We start from the raw sequence: 22,015 nt of genomic DNA on the forward strand, positions 1-22,015 counted from the left end.
ATTTAATTCTGCATTCATGATGCAGTTCAGTACTACTGTATAGTGTAATGAATGGAAAAGTTCCATCAGCCAATCAGCAGATAGCACTACAAAAGCTTTGTTGTCTATTTGACGCATTCACTGTGCAGTTTAGGAAAAGCGACATCTGGTGGACAGAAAGTTGTATTACACACTCTGGCTTTTCCAGTGCTTCAGTACGTTATGTTACGTCTTACTGCAGCATGATGTGATATAGAACGCCAAGCAGTGGCATGGCAGGGCGCGACTAGCATGGCGTGCTACATGACGTATGGAGCAAAGATGCAGCAGGACACATCTGTATCATCAATTAGGCTGCAACATGTCACTCCAAACCCACTTTCTCAACTCTCATTTGGACTTCTTCCCTGACAACTGTGATGAGCGATTCCACCAAGACATGTCAGCAATGGAAAGAAGACAGCAGGGTAGGAGAAATGTTTCTATGCTTGCTGACTACCGTTGAACAGGGACAAGACATGCCCCAGAAGGGGAGTACAAGTGACAAGCAATGAGAAAGCGCTTTCATAAATAGGCCACTATTTGATATAGTAGTTTCTATTGCTGTATGTTGTTTCATTTTGTTTTTTATTTGCGATTGATTGAATTGAAACAACAGTTGTTTATGTTATATCAAGAAAATATCAGATGAATTTAAAATTGCTTTTCAGTATGACTATATTACTGAAGTACATATAAGCGCAAGCAGCGTAGCTCAAACTCTAGAGCTAATAAAAACATTCTGAAGTCATATTAGTTTTTCGTGACCGTAAATTAGTAACATAGGGCCTGATTCAGACCCACTCGCAAGTGGCTGTCCGCTCGCAAGTGGGTCGATGGTGTGCACTGCGCATGCGCACGACAGCGGGAGCTCCGTCGTGCGCATGCGCCAGACGCGACGAGCGTCTGAGAGCCAAAATCACTCCGGGCCTTGCGGTTGAGAAACTCAACTGCAGGCTCGGCTCGCAGTGGTGATGGTCGCGATGGTCAAGACCATCGCGGCCATCAACCTGCACGCTCGTATAGGCTGTGGGTGGTGACCTACAGCTATACGAGCGTCCAGGAGGACGCTCCATTATTATGGAGGACGGCCCTCATTCAGAGCGTGCGCTCTGCTCAGAGCGTCTGGCTCTGAATGAGGGCCATAGTATGACTATTTTTACAGAGGAATCAAATTAAAAGTATTTCTTTGTTGTGCAGTGTTATTAATGAATAGGCCCCTAGGTGCCCAAACGGGATGCAGTCAGGACGCCGACGGTCGAAATGCTGACCAACGGCTTCCCGACTGTCTAATCCCGGCAGGGGTCTACTGATAGGCATCAAAATCCCGACACCTATCATTATCCCTACGCCGGGAGCCCGACGCCCAGCATACCAAATGAAGGTAAGCCGGGTGGCGGCCGTGGACAGTCGCGGGGGGGAGGGTTAAGTTACAGGCTCCAGGGGGGACTTAGGGTTAGGCACCCCCCGGGAGGGTTAGGGTTAGGCTAGGGTAAGGGGGGGTTAGGGGTAGGCACCCCCGGGGGGAGGTTAGGGTTAGGCACCCCCCCAGGAGACTTAGGTTTAGGCTGCAGGGAAGGTAGGGTTAGGTATTTCATACTGATCCCACCCAAACAGTTAAACAATCTGGAGCTTGCGGTCAAAACAAAGCAGACTATTTTGACTATTTAGACTATTTCCTAGCCCTGATCTCCAGCCCCCTTGAAACCTTTACCAGCGCTAACAAATGAGTAAGAGGATTTGTACATATTGGGCCTGATTCAGAGCTGGACATAGTGTCGATGTCAGACGCAAGCCACCATTGTTTTAAGTCTGCTCAGGTGTTCGAGTCGCACTGCGCATGTGTCCCTATGGTTACCGTCAAAAGCCGCAGGACGAATTTGGACGCAGAGAGAGGCACTTTCAGTAGGTATTCCTGGGTAGTAACAGGGCAGCGCTTTTGCCACATTTGCACTGATTTCAGCAGCCACATTCAGACAGATAATCGGCACCTCCTTGTGGCTGGTGCAATGTTCGATGGTGCGACCGATGTGTGGCTGACAATGCGTCTTAATACACAAAGTGGCAGATTAGTGCCGCATCCAGTGGGCGTCTCTGTATGAATCCCATCGGCTGCTGCATTAACATAAAGATGCAAACATGCCGTTGTGGCAGCAATAGTGTCCACCCCTGAATCAGGCCCATAGTGAGTAAAAACTACATCCTATAGGTAGCGAGACAGAGAACAACGTATCCATTATGATTGTTAATGATGTAATATTGGCGCTTAGTTGACATACAGGATTAAATGAATGGTGATTAGCATTTTATAAATTAATTAGCCTCCCAAATCCTAATTGTGTATGATATAACGTGGTATTAAGAAGGTTATGATTCACTAATAGCTCAGTCTAGTAGTATGCTCCTTGCAGGAAACATGGGTGAATGAGTAAACAGTCACACAGTCTTTTAGTATAGCTGACTGTATGTGCAGGCTGGCCGCAGCTTATCCCCACTGCCCGGACGGGGCAGGAGAGAAGGGACAGTACCAGGAGGAGGTGGGGTGGAGCAGCAAAGGCTGGTGGGCAAGTGCCTAAGAATAAAAAATGCAACCCAGACAGCGCCCCTGAAAGTACAAGCTCCATCGGCTCAGGCCCTGACTGCTACGCCTATTCGGTCTCTCCTACTACTACCCGCGCCACCAGAGCAATAACTAGACTTTTTGGTGCCCTGTGCCAGAGAGAGAATTGGTGCCCCAGCCCCATTTTTCAAATAGGGACATAAGATAGTGCACCTGAAAAAGGGCCATGGCCTCATGGGGAAGGGCCAGGGAAGAGATAGGGGAGGCCAGGAAATGCTGGGGATAAAAGAAGAGGAAGTTACAAGTAAGAATGACAAAAAGGAAAATTGACAAGCCCAAACAGCGCCCCTTGCCCTGCGGTGCCCAGGTCGCACCACCCTAGTTATGGCCCTGCCCACCACCACCCCAGATGCCAGATGTCACTACTACTACTCCTGACCAGACCCTCCTACCACCATCACCCCCCACCTTCTCCAGATGCCATATGTCACTACTACTGCACCTATCCAGTCACTACTACTACTACTACTACTACTACCACCATCATCCCCACCACCTCCCCAGCTGCCATGTCTGTGCCTAGCCGTTGTCCAGGCCTGCACTATAACCACATGCCATCACCCTAGTGGTGTGAGTATATTAGTGTATGTGGCTTCTGGGTGAGATGCCCTTCCTCTGTTCCCCCACACATGCAGAATTCCAGGCAGTCCATGAGGTTGATCTTTGTCAGAGTGGTTGTGGCAATAATCCTCCCACAGGTCCTTGATGGTGGTCATGGCCAGGATGAAGAGCTGGCCTGGTACAGCAAATTGGAGTGGACCGTCCTCACCTTGTTCTCCTTTCGCTGCTTCCTCCGCTTCATTCTTTTGCTGGTGGTGCCCTCTTTGCTCCTCGCTACTTTGCACTTCTGTACCCATCTTTGCCATGGCCCTCAGCACTGCTGTTGCTGATCTTCGGTCTCATTATGGCACTAGAAGCGCGCTGTCTGAACTTCCTGGATAGGTCAGATGATCATCAGAGGTGTGCATCAGACCGGGATGTAGTCGGCATCCCAACGTGCGGGATGCCGACGGTCTGAATACAGATCGGGATCCTGGCACCAGTATCCTGACCGCCAGCATCCCGAAGGAGGTATTGTGGTGTTAGGGGGAGGGTTAGGCACCGGGGATGGAGGGTTAGGTTTAGGGTGCGGGGAGGGGGAGGTTAGGTTTAAGCATCGGGGAGGGGGTGTTAGGTTTAGGGTGCGGAGAGGGGGAGGTTAGACTTAGGCACTAGGGGGGGGTTAGGTTTAAGCACCGGGCAGAGAGGGTTAGGCTAGGGGTTAGGAAAACACTTACCTGTGCTTCCTATGGGTGTCAGGATGCCGCTGTCGGTATTCTGACCAGTGGCATCCCGGCAGCTGGGATTTCATACCCAACCCATCAGACCTATCCAGGATACAGTATAACATCTGCCTCACTGAACATGGCGTGCCTTAACCTGGGAACAAGGTACGCCCCACTCAGTGAATGACAACTCCCCTATGGTTCTATTCATAATGTAAGGATTAGCAGCAGTGGTAATTTAGTTATCAACTCGCCACTCTGAAATTTGTATTTCCAGAGCTATTTACCCAGGTTGTATATCAATAGCGCTTCCGAAAAGCAGCCATTTCTGTGTAGACTGCTTTTTGGATGTGTGTAAAATCTCACCCCCTGGACGGCATCCTCGTTGATCTTCATAGCCTACCATTAAGTCTGCGCATGCGTCTTTGTGGCTTTATGATCCCGGGCATGAGTAGTGTCTTGGGGCAAGCCAAATAATCAATTGCATTATGGTCATTGACTGCTGCCAATTAAAGATAAGTTAGGAAAATATTGCCTTACAAATATTTGATACTGAAATCATCATGTACTCTGCTCCTGCCATATCTGCTTGTCTGCCTGTCTGCCGAGTCAGGCAGAGATTCATAGCAGAAGCAGGAGGAATCATTTGTTATAGTAAGTTTTTCTTAACTCATTATTGGCAATGATGTGTCCCAGTGAGCTCCGGATGCAGGCAGTCCCAGATCCTCTCCTGCCCTCCTGCTCTATTCTGGGCTACCCCAACCCCTTTCCTTTGGTCTTGGCTTCCCCCACCAAGCGCCTGCTTCGGTCTGGGCTGCCCCCTCATCCGACTTCTTTGTTCCAGGCTAACTCTAACCCGAACAACCCCCAGCCTCGCAGCAGGCGAAGTATGTGCCGCTGCGCTGTCGCTGCCACTGCCGGAATCTGTCCACCCCCCCTCATTAGACATGCAGCCCCGCCGCTGCTGTGCCCTGCCTAGGCCCCAGCTCACAGGAGGAGAGCTTGGGGAGCGGGGAGGGAGCAAATTCAGGTAAGAGGACACAGCAGGGAGGGATCTCTTCAGATCCTTCTTCTTTATCGGATGCTGTACATCATCTCAGAGTGGCGTACAGTATCACTGTCAAGTTCAGAACAAAATGCTTTTCCGGAACATGATGAATTACATAATTTCCACAAAAATTATCGGGGGACAAGATGAGTTACCTTGACACTTAATTTCTACAAAACAAAAGAAAAATCTTAATTTTCACGATGAATAGACCCCCTAGTCCTTTTTTCTTGTCACTCCAGGCAGTTCCTGACTATCAGAGGGGAGGCTGAGCTCCTTGCTGCCTCATCTCTCGTCTCCATGTATTTGCAGCAGAGCGCTGCAAATTTGGTGAGTTTTGAATATACATTTTTTTAGAATAATACAAAGAAGTTATTTATACTGTAGGTTATAAATAATTTTTATAGTCAAAATCCTGAAGTGGAGTATGACAGGAGAGGCTCTGCCTCGGCTGACTGCACGTCACTGCTCTGCAGCTATGCGTAACTGCCCATGACCACGGAGGCTGAGCCTGGTTAGTTGTGAAGGAAGGGGAGGCAGCCAATAATATTGTGCATAGGAGAAGCCTGACCCCTAAATCCGATTCTACCAAATACACAATAAAGGAATGTCCCGGCACAGAGAAAACGTGACTGCTGTGATGGCAGCTTAGGTCTGAACCCGACAAATGCGCAGAGCGGGTCGCCTGTACACGGAGCATGCGCAGAGCAAGTCCTGAAAATGTCTCTTCCCTGCTTTTCTCCTGTGACAGGAGACATATCGCCATCCAGAGATGGCATTATGGTTTTGAGAGAAGCATCACTTCTTTCAGCTATATAAAAAGCATTGACACCTATGGGGTTTGCACAAACATATTAAACAGTGGAGAAATCATTGATTTCTCTGCACTTTACTCTATACTACATAAGATAACCGAGGTTTGCATAGAACAGAGGGCATATAAACCTCTAGACAGGGATGGATGGGGTTAATAAAGTGAAAGGAGTGGTAATTTAGGATTGGCAGTTGTTAAAGTCACAGGGATAGGTTGTTTGTTGTTAAGGGGGAGTGGTTACTGGGAGTATGGGTAATGTCTGTAGGATATTCTGCCTCTTTAATTCTGATCTCCCGCCCTCCCTTCCCTATTGTGTCTTGTGTCGCCTTTATTTCATGGCAGGAAAGACCGGCAATCTGTAAAGCGTCCATATTGCTACAGTAGGAGCGGTGCACACCCCTTCAATGCACGGGTTAGGCTGACCCTACTGGGGTCAGCGGCGCCTCTCATCTGGGTGGGCCAAAATGGTGTATTGGTTTGGGTGTTGGATACCTTCTCACTTGGTATAAAGGGAGAGTTTGCCCTTGCAAGTATTTTATATTGGCATGGGTATCTTACTTGCTATAAAGGGACAGTGGACCTCATTCAGAGTCGGTCGCAAGCACCGATGCGCTTGTAACCGACTCGATGGTTAGTCCTGCGCATGCGCAGCGGCCGCACTGCCCGTGCACAAGCCCCGGAGCGACAGAGAATATCTGTCGCTCCGGAGCTCGCTACCAAAGGGGCGGCTGTAGATGTTGATCAACAGCTGCCCCTGTTTGGTAGGCGGGCTGAGGGGGTGGTTTCCAAAATGGAGGCGTTCCTTTACGAGCGCCTACCGTTTTGTGGGTGGCCGCACTGACATCATCAGTGATGTCAGTGGGGAGCTGCCTGCTCCATCAGAGCAGAAAGCTACCTGGGGCTTACGAGTGCCCAGACCCAACCTTAGGGTCTGGTCGTAAGCCCCGATGCTCGCAATGGTGATCACCATCGCGACCATCAACCTGGTTGGTCGTTAAGCTGATCAACAAGGAGGCGGTCGTTCACGATGTAAGCGGCCGCCTGATTCAGTGCGACCGCTTGCAACTAGTGACCACCTCTGAATGAGGTCCAGTGGCCCTTGCAAGTATTTTATATCTCACTTACCATTAATTGGGATATTGGCCCTGGTAAGTGGTGGACATTTTTTGCCTAAGTCAAGTGGGCGCCGGTGGTTTGCCGTTCTTTCCTCCATACTCATTATTGTAATAAAGCTGACCTATTATTTTTGAACGACTGTGTCTTTATTTTTGAGAAAATATGGTTTTAAAGAACTTATGGTTACATCCATCATCTGACGATAGAGAGTTTATAGATAAAGTATATTTCTCTATATTTTAGGCTTTCTACAGCAACAATGGTGAAGTAAAGCCTTTTTTATGTTTGCTAGATAATGTATATAATCTATACTGTAGCTTCCCTTCCATGTTAGACAGCCAAGGAGTTACATATATGTACAGTAATCATGCTGACTTCCAGTAATGGATGAATCAGACGTGTGACTACATTTTATGTAAACAAATAACCAGACTTTTTTCACCCCAGTAAATTGACCCTATAATCAGATGTAAAGGCTGATGGGAAGGGCTTAGCAAGCACTGCTTGGAAACACAAGTTACAAACATATTGATACCAGATGCACTCACACTCTGTCATGCTGAATCTGAAAGTGTAGCATTCTTGTGAAACTCATGTATTAACTATGGATTTATGGAGTGTTGACAGAGCTGCAGTCATTGTCTCACTATGATATTTTGTTACTGTTACATCTATGACATATTTCTCTGTCTCCTCTAAATGGGTGGATCCTAAGGGGTCTATTCATCATCACTTAATTTATACAGAAGCAGATGAAAATTAACATTTTTACCTACTTTGTATAAATTAAGGATGGGGGACATTGTTTATAATGGTAACGCAGGAGATATCACTGATATCTCCTGCTAACCATTCAGCCCCGATCTGGCCCGCTGTCCCCATACACTAGTATGGGGACCTAAATTCATCAAGCTCCGAAAATATAAAATATTCAGATGGCGTCCTGTGTTAAGGAGTCCCAGGTTGTGAAGAGGGATTCATTCAGATCCCTCCGCCACTGTCCAGCATCTTCCACCGGACGCCAGGGTTTTGTGCGCCTATGTGAACGCCAGTTGACGCAGGTGCATTTCCGCTGCCGATGTTGCTTGCAGTGAGACAGAATGGTAATTAAAGCAATGAATAGGTTCCACAATTGCGGATGTGATAAATAATTTTCGCAACATGAAATTTTATATTATCACACAAATTTGCTGTTTCTCTCGGCAAGAGATGGGCATTACTGGCTCCACACCATTTCCTTAGTATTTCAATTGAATTATAATGTTTGAATATGTAGAGAAAGATCTTCCACTGCTGGAGATAGCACTGTGTGGCTACTTCAATCCCAGAGAAATGTAGGAGGGGAATACATGCCCTTGTTTGTTTGGATGAGAGCTGGGTCCATCCACTCTGGAGCCGCTTCAATGCACATTTTTCATCCTAGCCTCTTGAATATCTAGATGGTCTCCTCCTTACATTTGCTTCCTGCCAATGTCCTATGTGTGGGAATCAGGTAATAATGGGTGTCCCAGTCCCAGAGGAGAGACCCCAATTGTTTATATAGTAAGGGCTTAAGGTGTATTTAATGTTTGAAAAACGGTTTTTCGATATTTTAAACTTTTCCTTTGTGTATTCGCTTGTGAAATACTCACTTAAATGTTGGGTGCACTTAGTAACTATAATGGCCGTCTGAACCTGACAGCAGCAGCTTACAGATCTTTCATCATTCTCAGGTACTAGTTCTAAGGTGTATTCTTACCAATTAGAATCTTAACATATACTTCCATGGAAAATTGGTTGCACCATGGTAATCCCATGCCAAATTAAGAAACACATTTGATGAACATTTCATGGCGTCTATTTGTTCTTACAAATGGCCCACTCACATGACTCATTGTTCATTGACTCAAGTGTTTCATGCTATAATGTATGACAGAGAAAGTAGGATACATACAGCGATTTCCAGTTGCTACTGTGATACTGGCTACTTACTGGGCCAGTCTTAAAGAATATGATCATTTCTGGCATGGGTAACCTAGACCTTGGATTTAAAAAAAAATGTATATGTAAGGTAGCACTCAGGTCAGTAATACACCACACAGGGCCTGATTCAGCACGGATCACAATTGCGATAGCAGTTAAATAATTGCACATCATGCAGCTGCGAAAATATGCTAATATCTGCCACAGCTCAGCCAGCATAGAGACGCTCACTGCTGCCTTCTCACATCCGTAATACCTCGCAGTCCTGCGTATACATTGGTACCAACGTAACACATCGGCCCATCACACACAATTACAGCAGGTCTGACCTGTCTCAGAAATTGCAAGTTTTGTTGCACGCAGTCAGTTAGTCTTCAAGTTGCGTATGCAATCACAGTGGCTAATTTATGCATGCCCATGCAACTGCGTATTCACCAACCCCCCCCCGTCACCGCCCCCAAACACTCACTGCCTGTCACTCTCTTTGCGATGGATTCCTTTCTGCGTGCGTAATCGCAGTGCAATCTCAGCGCACGCGCAATGAGGTGCATATGCATGCGCAGTACGCAGCAATTGGCCGATCTGCATACGCGGTTGCAATTGCGATCTGTGCTAAATCAGGCCCACAGTACGGGTATATAAACTCCAACATTTCATTGTCAATTCATTGTCATTAGAGATGCAGAAACAAATAAAACCAGCTCACTTTATAGCCCCATCTCACCATGTGAAGTGTCAATGCCCAGAACTGCATGGCCATACAGCTTTATAACATGATTAACATCATCAACAAGTGCCCATCACCATGGTAACAAACACTAAGGGGTCTATTCATCATCACTTCATTTCTACAATAGTAGGTGAAAATTAACATTTTCACCTACTTTTGTAGAAATTAAGTGTCAGGGTTTATTCATTAACAGTGTAACGCAGGAGATATCACTGATATCTCCTGGTTACCTTTCTCCCCCGATAATTTCCACAGTCCCCATACTTTAGAATGGGGATGTGGAAATTGTGTAATTCATCAAGTTTAGAAAAAGCATTTTTTTTTCAGAACTTGTGACTATTACTGTACGCCACCCTGAGATGGCGTACAACTCCTGAAAGTCTGCACAAGCTGCTGTTTACATGGCAGCTTGTGCAAGAGAAGGGATACCTCCCGTTGTTACAGAGCTCCATTTGCCCTTCTCTCCTCCAACACTGAGGAAGAGTACCAGGGTACCAGGGGGAGGTCTGCAGCTGCAGGGGGTAAGGCGGGGGGAGCAGTCCGCGGCTGTGGCATCAGAACCGACAGAAGGGGGTGTCTGCACTCACCAATGGAGCAGAAGTAATGGAGCGGGCAGGAGTGTTCCATGTCCGGCAGCTGCAGCATATTTACAGCCGGGCAGATCCCTGCACTCAGAGATGAGTGCAGTACTAAACAGGTGATGGAGCGGGCAACCGGTGGGGGAGCAGGTGGGTTGGGTGTGCGAGTTCGAGTGATGGAGTGGGCAGCAGGGGGGAGCGGACTAAGCATATTAGATGTGATGGAGCGGGCAGCAGTAGGGAGCTGGGGGGTTGGGTGCGCGAGTGCATTACTAAGCATAACAGAGGTGATGGAGCTGGCAGCGTGGGGAGGGAGGTCAGGTGTGCGAACGCTGTACTGAGCACTAGCTGAGGTGATGGAGCAGGCAGTGAGGGGTACTACTGAGCAGAGGTGATGGAGCGTGCAGTGGGGGTTATGTGTCTGCAGCTGCATCATCTGAGATCCCTGAGAAGAAATGATGGGGGGGGGGGGGGGAATGGCAGATACACAGACAGTCCCATAGAGCTCCGGAGAAGCAAGGTAAGCTTTTCGGTAGTGATACTTTAGTAAGAAGATAATGTTGAAAAGCCCCTTTTTTAACTAAAAACTTGTGGCGAGCTTAAAACTAAAATATCACTTCTGGGGCTGTGTTGCATGACATATCGCATTCGGGATGCATCACGCCACCCTTCGCATGCATGCCGGCATTAGTAATGTTGGTATGCATGAAGAATACCACAAAGGACCACTCTCTCAGTAAGAGCAGCCCTTTGCAATAGAGGGACTTCTGGGGGGAGATGGCGTTACCCCCGCAACCAACCAGCTAGGGTAGTGCAGCCAGTGCCATTGCAAAGGGCACCACAGGTCAGGGGGCACTGTGAAATTTGTGTTTATTATCATTCTTGCTTGTAGCTAGAGATGAGTGGGTCCGGTTCCCTGAGAACCGGACCCACCTGAATTTCGGATCCCTGAGCCGAGCCAAAACCTCGCAACCCCTCGATCGAGTCGCGAGGTTTTGTTTTCAGCAGGCTTAACGCTGATTGGCTGAGAGAGCTGTCTGTCACGGCTCTCAGCCAATCAGCCTTAAGCCCATTGAAAACACTACAAAATAGGGAAAAGAAGATGCCTCCCGCCATCCCCCGCCACCTGACACAGCCGGCACCCCCCACTGCTGACACCGCCAGCACCCCCACTTTCAGCATCCCCCGCTGCCGACACCACCACTGCCGACACTCCTGCACTGCTGCCCAACGTACAGAGGACACCGTCAGCGACCCCCACACTGCCGACACTCCCACAGTGAGGACACCACCAGCACCCCTGCACTGCCAACACAGTCAGCAAACCTGCACTGAGGACATCACTGGCACCCCCGCTCTGCCGACACCCCGCATTGAGAACACCCCTGCACTGCCGACACAGTCAGCAAATCTGCACTGAGGGCACCCCCACACTGCCAACACAGCCAGCAAACCTGCACTAAAGACACCACTGGCACCCCTGCACTGCTGACACAGCCAGCATACCTGCACTAAAGACACCGCTGGCACCACCGCACTACCGACACAGCCAGCAAACCTGCACTAAAGACACCGCTGGCACCCCCGCACTGCCGACATCACCGGTACCCTTCACTGAGGACACTGCCAGCACCGCAGCACTGCCATTCCATGTATTGAGGACACCGTCAGCAACCCCGCTCTGCCGACACTGCTGTCACAGTAAGTGCACTATTGGTGTATCCAACCCACACTGTATAACACACTGTATCCGTGTTGGAAATTAGAAACTGTACTGCCACATGTTAGTGCCACCCACTGTCACTTAGCTTAGTCAGCCAGGTAGCTGGATGCAACCTTTTTGCCTTAACTAGATTAAGCAAATAATATTGTGAGGTGGTCAAAACTGATTGGAAATTACTGGAAATAAATGGTATTGAGGTTAATTATGCTGTAGGAACAAAAACAGGCCCATTTTATGTGATTTTAGCTGTTTTTATGATTTTTTAAGAAAAAATCCAGATCCAAAACCAAAACACAAAAACAAAACATAGAGGTGAGGTTTTGGCAAAACTAATCCAGATCCAAAACCAGGGTAGATCCAAAAACAAAACCAAAACACGGGGTTTGGCGCACATCTCTACTTGTAGCTTCATCTTACTTCATCCCCAGCATCTCCTGGCCTCTCTATCTCTTCCCTGGCCCTTCCCCATGAAGCCATGGCCCTTTTTTAGGGTGCATTATGTATTATGTCCCTTTGAAAAATTAGGGGGGCGCTAATGCTTTTTCTGGCACAGGGCACCAAAAAGTCTAGTTACGGCTCTGCCGGAGTGCATCGCATTCCGGGGCTTGGTGCATATGAGAAATGCGGTAAAACCCACATTTTCAGGGTTTGACCGCATGTCTCCCTTTGCTGCATCCCGCCCCTGATATTTTTATCAAAATGAATAGACCCCTTATGCAGATACAAAACAGCATATACAAAAATAGAGCACAAATATGTACACAACAGCATATAACAAGATTAAATATACAGTACTCATGACGCGTTTATTAACGCTGAATGCATGAATAAAGGCGAATAAAAATGCAAAGGGTGGCTCTTCTGATAACAACTGTCCTTTACATTGTGAGGCCTTCCAGATTTATGACCGGGAGTGCTACTCGCGAATGCACGGCCGTCAGCCTGCGCATGTCCAAGCCGCGGTGGGGGTTCAGAGAGGGATCCTTAGGATCCTTTTCTGGGGAACGCTGCACTAGGAAACCCATAGGCCTCTATATGCAAACTAAAGCCATCTATAGATGGTGCTGCCTACGTGGAACAAGCTCTGGAAAAGTTTAACTATATATTGGGCACTGCAAAAGGGACACTGTGTAAGGAGCACTGCTGGGGGCACTATATATTGGGCACTACTGGGGACACTGTATAAGGGGCACTACTGGCACACTAATAAGGGGCACTACTGGGGGCACTGTATAAGGGGCACTACTGGGGGCACTATATATTGGGTACTGTATAAGAGGCACTGCTACTATATTGGGCACTGTATAAGGGGCAATACTGGGGGTTCTGTATAACAATGGGGGGCACTAAATAAAAGGCACTATGTATTGGGCACTACTGGGGGCACTATATAAGGGGACTACATGGGGCACTGCATAAGTGGCACTACTGGGGGCACTATATAAGGGGCAATACCTGGGGTAATGTTAAGGGGCACTACTGGGGGCTCTATATAAAGGGCAGTAACTTTGGTGGTCATCTTGGAACAGGGAATGTAGCCTCCCTGGAGGATCAAAATGGAGTCTGTGTAGTAATACACTCCCTTATCAACAACAAGCTTTACCATTTTACATTTCACTTTTCTATAGGGCAGCACAGATGGTGTAATGGTTAGCATTACTGCCTCACAACACTGAGGTCATGGGTTTGATTCCCAATACGGCCCTGTATGGAGTTTGTATATTCTCCCTGTGCTTGCGTGGGTTTCCCCTGTGTACTCCAGTTTCCTCCCACACTCCAAAAATATACTGGTAGGTTAATTGGCTCTAAATTAACCCTAGTGTATGTGTGTGTGCATGTGGTAGGGAACATGGATAGCAAGCTCCACTAGAGCAGGAGCTGATGTGAATGATCAAATATTCTGTGTAAAGCGCTGCGGAATGTGTATATAAATAACTGGTAATAATAATAATAACCTGAAAAGGAAACAGGATTAAACACATAAAAAGGCATCACCATATCACCTGACTGTAGTTTGGCCTTCTTGGTAGATATATTAGTAAGAATCCTCTCACTGACAGCACAAGCCAAAACAACAGTCTCTGGACTCACAAACTCAGGACTGCTGTCACTGTCATGATTCTTGATGTCTTTCACACTAGTGACTATTATCCCGGGTACACACTAGACGATATGTTGTCCGATCAGGCCTGATCAGACGACATGTCAGCAACATCGTCTAGTGTGTCCCCTAATGTCACTGACAATGCATGCTCCTGACGCTCTATTCAACATCGTAAGCCGAATGCAGCATGGCCCCCGCTGTTGCGCCATCGCTCCCGGCATCAGCAAGTGTGTATGAACTTGCCGATGCCGGCACCCCGTCGGAATGCATTGCCAATGAGGTCGGTACACACTAGATATCATCTAGTGTGTACCAGCCTTTAGATATTGGACTCACACCAATCGAATCTTGACTTTGGCTTCTGGAAATCCTGAGGCTCAATGAATGCAATACTTGCTAATTTCTTATCATACCTCTGAGGAGGTGTGCTAATATTCGATCTTGCAGAAGATCTTCTTGTGTTGTCTCCTTGAATATAACATTTCTGGATTTGACAAGCTTTTTGGTATTTGGTTTCAATAATCTGTAACCATTGCTTTCATGACAATAGCCAAGTATGATGCACTTTACTGATTTTGAATCCAGTTTTTGTTTCCTTTCCATGGTTATGTGTATGTAAGCAATACTTCTAAAAGTTCTGAGATGTTTTACACTTTGTGTTCTCTTTTACCAGGCTTCAACAGATGTTATGTCTTTTAGGGCAATTGTGGGAGAACGATGTTTGAGATAAACAGCTGTGGACACGATTTCTGCTCAAAACGGTTTGTCTAGGCCTGCATCATTCAGCATACATCTTGCTCTCTCAACGAGTGTATTCACTTACACCAAATTGCTCAGGATTATAGGCAATGCTCAACTGATGCTCTATTCAACATTTTCTTAAGAAAGATTCCACCTCTTTGTTTGATATTCTCCACTATTATCAAATCTCAGGGTCTTCAGTCTGTGACCAATTTGATTTTCTACAAGTCTCTTGTAGTCTGCAGTCTTTATAGCTACTTCAGATTTCTCTCTTATGAGGTACACATGTCATTCTTGTGAAGTCATCTATGAATATCATAAAGTATCTGTATCCACTTACTGACTTTACTGTCATTGGACCACACATTTCTGAATGTACTATCTCAAGTAGTTTTGTAACTCTGCTTGTTGATTTGGGAAATAGTTGACAACTTTGTTTTCCTGCTATGCAGCTCTCACATACAGGTTTCTTTGTGTTCACTGACATTCCTGTGAGCATCACATTCAAAAACTTTGAACATGGTCATATCCATGGTGAACAAATCTTCTATGCCAGTTATAGTGACTGTGACTCAGTTGTCAGTTTCACATAACAGTGCTGTGTATCAAGGATGTACAATAGCTGACATCTTGTTCCTGTAGCCATTACTGACCCTCTTCTGTTTCACACAATGCACCTTCTTTTAGCTAAGTAAACTCTGTGATCTCTCTGTCCAAGGACACTGACGGCTATAAGATTTGTTCCTACTTCTAGTACATAAAGCAAATCTCAGATTTCTGTGACTTTAATTCTTGTCCAATTTTTAAGCAGGCTTTAATTGTTCCAACTTTTGTAGCTGTAAGCAAATCATTGACAATCTCTTTAATTGTGACAGGGTCACATTTGGTTAATGTGGTGAACCATTCCTCATTGCAGCTGAAATGCCTTACTGAGCCTGAATCAATATACCAATAATCTTTTCTGCAGTCATCTGTAACACTCAGGGCTGATTCTTCTTTGCCATTGCATTTCTTGTTTTTAATAGGATTCACAGGGGTATATTTACTGAAGTGTTGGTTTACAAAAGTGGAAATGTTGCCCATAACAACCAATCAGATTCTAGCTATTATTTTCTAGATGGTACTAGTTAAATGATAAGTAGAATCTGAATCTGCCTCCAGTACCTCAATTAGAAAGTCAAACTCAGGAATTAATTTCTATAACATAGCTCTAGCGATCTCTTCATCTTGCACTCCCACAGATGTTAACTGCTAAGAAACTGGCATCATTTTGTCAATGTAGTCACTCATACTGCTGCATTCACATAACTTTTTGTTGTATAATACACATCTTAAATTCATTCTCCAAATGAGACCATCTTGGTATGCTGTTTGCAATGCTGTCCACATGTCATTTGCTAATGTCTTCCCATGTATAATAGAGTACAGGTGTTCCTCTATACTTAAGCATATGGTACCCATGGCTCTTTTTATGTCATCTGGGCTTGGATTTGCACCTGGTTCTACTGTGACCTTTCACACATTTCCATGTTGGCTGCTTGTGTGTTAAGATTTGTTAAAAAGGGGTAAGTGTTTTTTAAAAAAATTACGTGAGGTCCCATCCCCCCAAAAAAGTCTAACCAGCCCCTGGGCTTGCCAGCCTGTCCTGGTTCTTACATTTACAGGGAAAAAAATGTGTATGGTTCCACTGTAAATTTAAGAACCAGCACCAGGCAGCAGGGACAGAGCTGGTTTTAAATATGGGGATAAAAAAATTGGCATGAGGTTACCCCTATATTTAAAATGAGCCCTGGACCCTTTATAGCAGGGGACTGATGCCACAGCCAGGGGAGCCCTTTCACCGGGCCCCCCAGTCACAGCATCAGCCCAGACCGCTAGTCAGCTCAGGCCAGGGATCCCTGGAGAGTTGATTACCCCTCTCCAGGGCACCCCTGGCTGAGCTGATAACCCGGGGCTATCCCCAGTACCCTAGGGCGGTGGTTGCCGGGTTGATAGTGTATGTGTAATGTAAAAGAAATGGTTAATGGTTAAATATTGTCTTTAGTTGTGGAACAACACATCACAGCAAGCCTCTCCTGCATGCTGGTATTTGGAGAACCACAAATACCAGCATGCGGGACATCACGGGCCCGCTGGCACTTGTAGTTCCACAACCAAAGCAATACGTAATAAACACAACATACACCGTGACAGTAACATTTTATATAACATACATTCACACTCACTATCACACTCACTATCACACATACTCACCTAGTATCTGAAGTAATCCATAGGGGTACCTATAAAAAAATCCATACTCACCTCTCCTATTCGTAGGTCACATCCTCTTCTCCAAGTAGGCATCCAAAGGGTTAAAATAAAAAACGAGTACCCGAATCCAAGCCGGGCTGAGTAAAGTTATGACCCGGGCACACGTAGGCCCTGTCATTGAAGGAGCTGCCAACCAATCAGCGGGCATCTCCGTCGGAGCTTAAATTACCCTGCTTCTGTCTGAATGGTGCTACCCGGGAATTTACTACTCCCGGGCACCAAGCAGCTTTTACATGTAGCTGACAGCGCAGAGCATCCTATAGGACGCTCAGCGCTGCTGCTTTGAGCTGACAGCGCAGAGCGTCCTATAGGACACTCAGCGCTGCTGCTTTGAGCCGACAGCACAGAGCGCCCTATAGGACGCTCAGCGCTGTCGCTCACCACCCGCCCACACTCCCGCTGGACCACCACTACTGCCCCTATTTCCTGAACATAGCATCGGGTGACGGGGTGAGATGCTGGCTCGCTGGGGGTTCTGCCTGCCCCGGCCACTGTAGAGGTGAGAGGCGGGGAGGTCTGGGTGGGACGCTGCTGCTGCCGCAAATATGGGTGGGTGACGGCTCTTCGTGCACCTGTACCCGGCCTGTCCGACCCTGGCACCTCGGCCACTGCTCTGCTCTTCTCTGTGCCCATGATCAGTGCCAGGCAGGAGCCTTGTGTCCAGGGGTAGCCCAGCCAGAGTCCTGGGGATGGGGGCGAGCTGCCAGGGCACCCATGGGAGGTAGTTTGGGGACATGTTGGGAAGTGTTTCAAATGATGTGTACCCCCACATACACAGCATGCCAGTCACAGGGGGCACATAGTTGTGTGTGATCAGGGCCTGGCACCACTCACATCAGCTCCACCTCATCTTTGTGTCCAACAGTTGCCATGTAATTTAAAAAACCCTACTCTTGTCTGAAAGGGGTCTACCTGGGAATTTCCCGGGTAGACGTTGTAGTGTGAAAGGGAGGTCTCTACTAAATACCCGGGAATTTGCACAGGAGAAATTCCCGGGTCTGAGCAGGAAATTTCCCGGGTCGTATGTCTGAAAGGGGTATATCTCACCCGACTTTAACTTTAGTAGATTTGCAAGCAGGAAAAAAATCAATACATCACCCGAGATGGTCATCTCGACCTATCTCGATTCTTAGTAAATTTACCCCTAGTTGTCTAATGAATACAAATGTTCTGACAACTGCTGAAAGTATTGTCAAGATCAGGGCCTGGAGAGAGACTTTGGTTCTTCTTCTGCCACTAGGTGACTCTTGTATTTACAAAACAAAGTAACTAGTGTTACAGTTTGTGCAGCTCTTATGACATATCCTTAAGACCTAAATTGTGTAACAATATATTACCCCTGATAGCAATACTCACCTCAAGGTTTTAAAGTGCTTTGAAAGTTTCACAAGGGCATTATCAAATGTGAGTTGGGTATGAAATCCCGGCTGTTGGGATGCCGCTGGTCAGAATCCCGACAGCAGAATCCCGACAGCCAGAATCCCGACACCCATAGGGAAGACCGATGAGTGTTTTTCCAACCCCTACCCTAACCCTCCCACCTGGGTGCCTAACACTAACCCCCCCTGATATAGTGCCACCTCCTGCTCCCCGCACTCTAAACCTAACACCCCCTCCCCATTGCCTAAACCTAACCACCCCCTCCCTGCACCCTAAACCTAACACCCTCTCTCCGGTTCCTAACCCTAACCCTCCCCCTAGTGCCTAACCCTAACCCCGCACCCTAACCTGCCCCTAACACACAGATACTTACCTTCGGGAAGGCAGCGGTAGGGAAACTGGTGCCGGGATCCCGACACCGGGATGCAGACTACATCCCTCAAATGCAACATGACATTCAAGAATACATTTATAAAGACACTTCTGGAGATGAAGTAAGAAAATCCGCTTCCCGTGACCCATAGAATTATTGTGGCCATAATTCAAATGCATAAGAAGAAAATGTAGTGCAAATATGATAAAATCCTCAGCCACATTGTATGATATTTAAATAGCGAAAACCAAGTCCTTTTATTATATGCAACTAAAAAGTATTTGGGGAGCTGCTGTAGTTCACGGATGTAGAGAGTTTCCATTTAGTCACCTCACCAGGCTAGTTAAGGAACATGGGGCCTGTTTCAGGGTAGTGCGCATACCCATTGGTTTGCATTTTACTCCGACTGTGAGAGACCTGCGCATGGCCAGGATCTGTACAGCACACGTGCAGAGGTGCAGCAGTATATAGTGCTGGAAATTTGGTGCGTTTTGATCAGGGATGTGCAGAAAAAATCAGACAGGGGAGGCAATGACTCACCTGCCATACACGTTTTACTCCAGAGCTTTGAAGAAGATATTTATAATATTTTCTTTACATTTTTCTTCTAATTTATATAGTAAAAAAATTGGAGTATACTGAAGTACAGTATGACAGGAAAAGCTCTGCCTCACCTGCCTCACCTTACCGCACATCACTGCGGCTCACCCCTCTTCTCAGCGCCTCTAACTGTTGTGGGGATGTAGGAGAGACAGCAGCAGGGATCTTACAGGAGAACCATAATCCTAAAAAAAAATAAAAAAAATGTGTCGACCATTTTTGTGTTGATCTATTTCATGTCGAACTATTGACCCTGTCGATCTTTTGTACCTGTTGAACTTTTTACATGTCTAATTTTAGTGTGTCAGACTTTTAGTCTGTGTCGAACTTTTATCCTTGTCTAACTATTAACTGTCTAACATCTGGTGTCTATCTAGACATTAATTATCTAACTAATTACTGTCTGTCTATAGTCCGGAACCTCCCACCACAGGGTGTGGCGCTACAAATAGTATTTTTTACCAGGGGCGTGGCCACACCTCCCACAATTAGGCTATCCCCCCATAGTAATGGGGCCCGGGCCAGCTCTCTACGGCCCTGACAACAGCTAACTTAATTTCTTCTCCTGTAACCCTGCACTTACTTCCCATCTGGCAGGCTGCCCACCCAACTGCTAGTCCAGCGGCCAGCCTGTCCCTAGTCGTCTGTCCACCCTTTCTACTCTTATGACTTGTCCCCTCTCCAATTCCTGTAATTGTGCCTGAGAGAGGGGATACATGCCCGTCCCCTGCCCCTTCTCTAATCTGGCTCTGCTGCAGTTCTGCCAACCCAGTGGGAGGAGGCATGAATGTACCAGCAGAGCAGGCAGCATTGCAGCAGCTGACTTTGTTTTAAGAGAGCCTGTGCAGTGCTGCAGTGTGACTCCCTGGAGGCAGCCCGGGCCCCATAGCAGCCGCACCCCCTGCACCAACTGTAGTTACGTCTATGGGTGTTGGGCACAGCAGTGATATTTGATGAAGAGGAGTTTTTGTATTAGTGTTTATGACAACTTAGGGCTCCAAATAGGGCTGCAAGTAGTGGTGTGCAATCACTGCTGCCGGCTTGGGAGCAAGGATGAGGAGGCAGCAAATTGCTGCCCTATGGTACCTGTATTTGACTTTCAGGGTGCCTGGAATGACAGCCTGCATATCCAGTAGACAGCCAGTCTGATTGTCCTGAGGATCTTGCTACCTTACCAGCTTTTGTGTCGATTTCAAGAATCTAAATGTCAGGAGATTTACTAATTAGACCTGTAGGACACCCCCAAAAGCAATAGGGCATGGCTGGGCAGGTCCTAGGCGCAGTTTTTATATCTGGGAATTCTGCTTTCTCTAATATAAAGTTCATGGTCCATATAGTGTATATAAGTTGCTTTCTGCTTCTCCGGCTTCTCAGAACTTTGTTTCTCTGCAATACAGACTCTCAGGAAAATGATTTCTATGGCTGTGGAGTAAATGGCAGTCGTCTGTGCAGCTCTTGACATTGTATGAGTTCAGAGTAATAATGCCATTGGATTTCTATGCCATACAATCTGCAATAAAGCATTCTGTATTGATCACAGAAATAACCTCACAAGCTAGAAGTTCACTAAGGTTGTTTACAAACTCCGGGAGTTGTGATTGCCATGGAAACACCATGCTCATAGATCACGTTTGGCCACCACTAGGTTAATTGTGAAGTCTTACCTAGTAAAAAAAAATAAATGTATGGGACCTAGTCAACCACGTAAGATATATATTAGTTGATTACCATTAATAAGAGGCAATAGCCATAATCAGACGTGCACAACATGACCTCTTCATCTGTGCCCGCTAGATAAAGGGCTCTTTTAAAGTTTCACCTTTTTTTCTGTCTATTAGGTACATTGTAATAACAAACAATAGACTTATTAAGAGGCCCAAATGCTAGAAAGAGGGTGCATCTATCTTTAGATATAAGACCACCCCATATCTTATCTGTAAGAGTCACAAAGGAGGAGTAGAGCCTATGTTAGAGCATCCCAATCCATTTGTTATTTTACCTAGTGTTGTGGAGATTCGGCCCGTGATGAGCTACCAAGTGGCATTATGTGTGCAAGAGGAGGCACGCTCTTTTCACATAAGGGCAACCTAGTCGGAGCAAGACTATGGGGGAGATGTATCAAACCTTGGAGAGAGATAAAGTGGAAAGAGATAAAGTACCAACCAATCTGCTCCTAAATGTAATTTTATAGGCTGTTTTTTAAAAATGAAAGTTAGGAACTTATTGGTTGGTACTTTTTTCTCCCTCCAAGGTTGGATACATATCCCCCCTAATGCCGGGTACACACTAGACGATATATTCGGCCGGAACGGACGACATGTCGGCAACATTAACGCGCATCAGCGACAATGCCCGTCTAACCTGCGACGAGCGACATTGTTATCGGGTATGCACTTGCCGATGCCGGGATCCCGCCGGGAAGCATCGCTAACGAGGTGCTTTAGGAATTAGAGACACCTACTGTGCATGTCCAGGCTCTTTGTAACTGTCAGGAAGTGTTCCGCATGCTCTATGAAGTAATAGCAGAATGACATAACTGCTGTCTGCCCGGACTAAAGAAACATCAGGAAGGAAACACTTACCAATCCGGTGCGGTGGGAGTTTTTTTGTCTTCCCTGGAAACTGCACAT

The sequence above is a fragment of the Taudactylus pleione genome, unplaced genomic scaffold, assembly GCF_031769625.1.
Source record: "Taudactylus pleione unplaced genomic scaffold, aTauple2 ptg000092l, whole genome shotgun sequence".
In the NCBI taxonomy this organism is placed as follows: domain Eukaryota; kingdom Metazoa; phylum Chordata; class Amphibia; order Anura; family Myobatrachidae; genus Taudactylus; species Taudactylus pleione.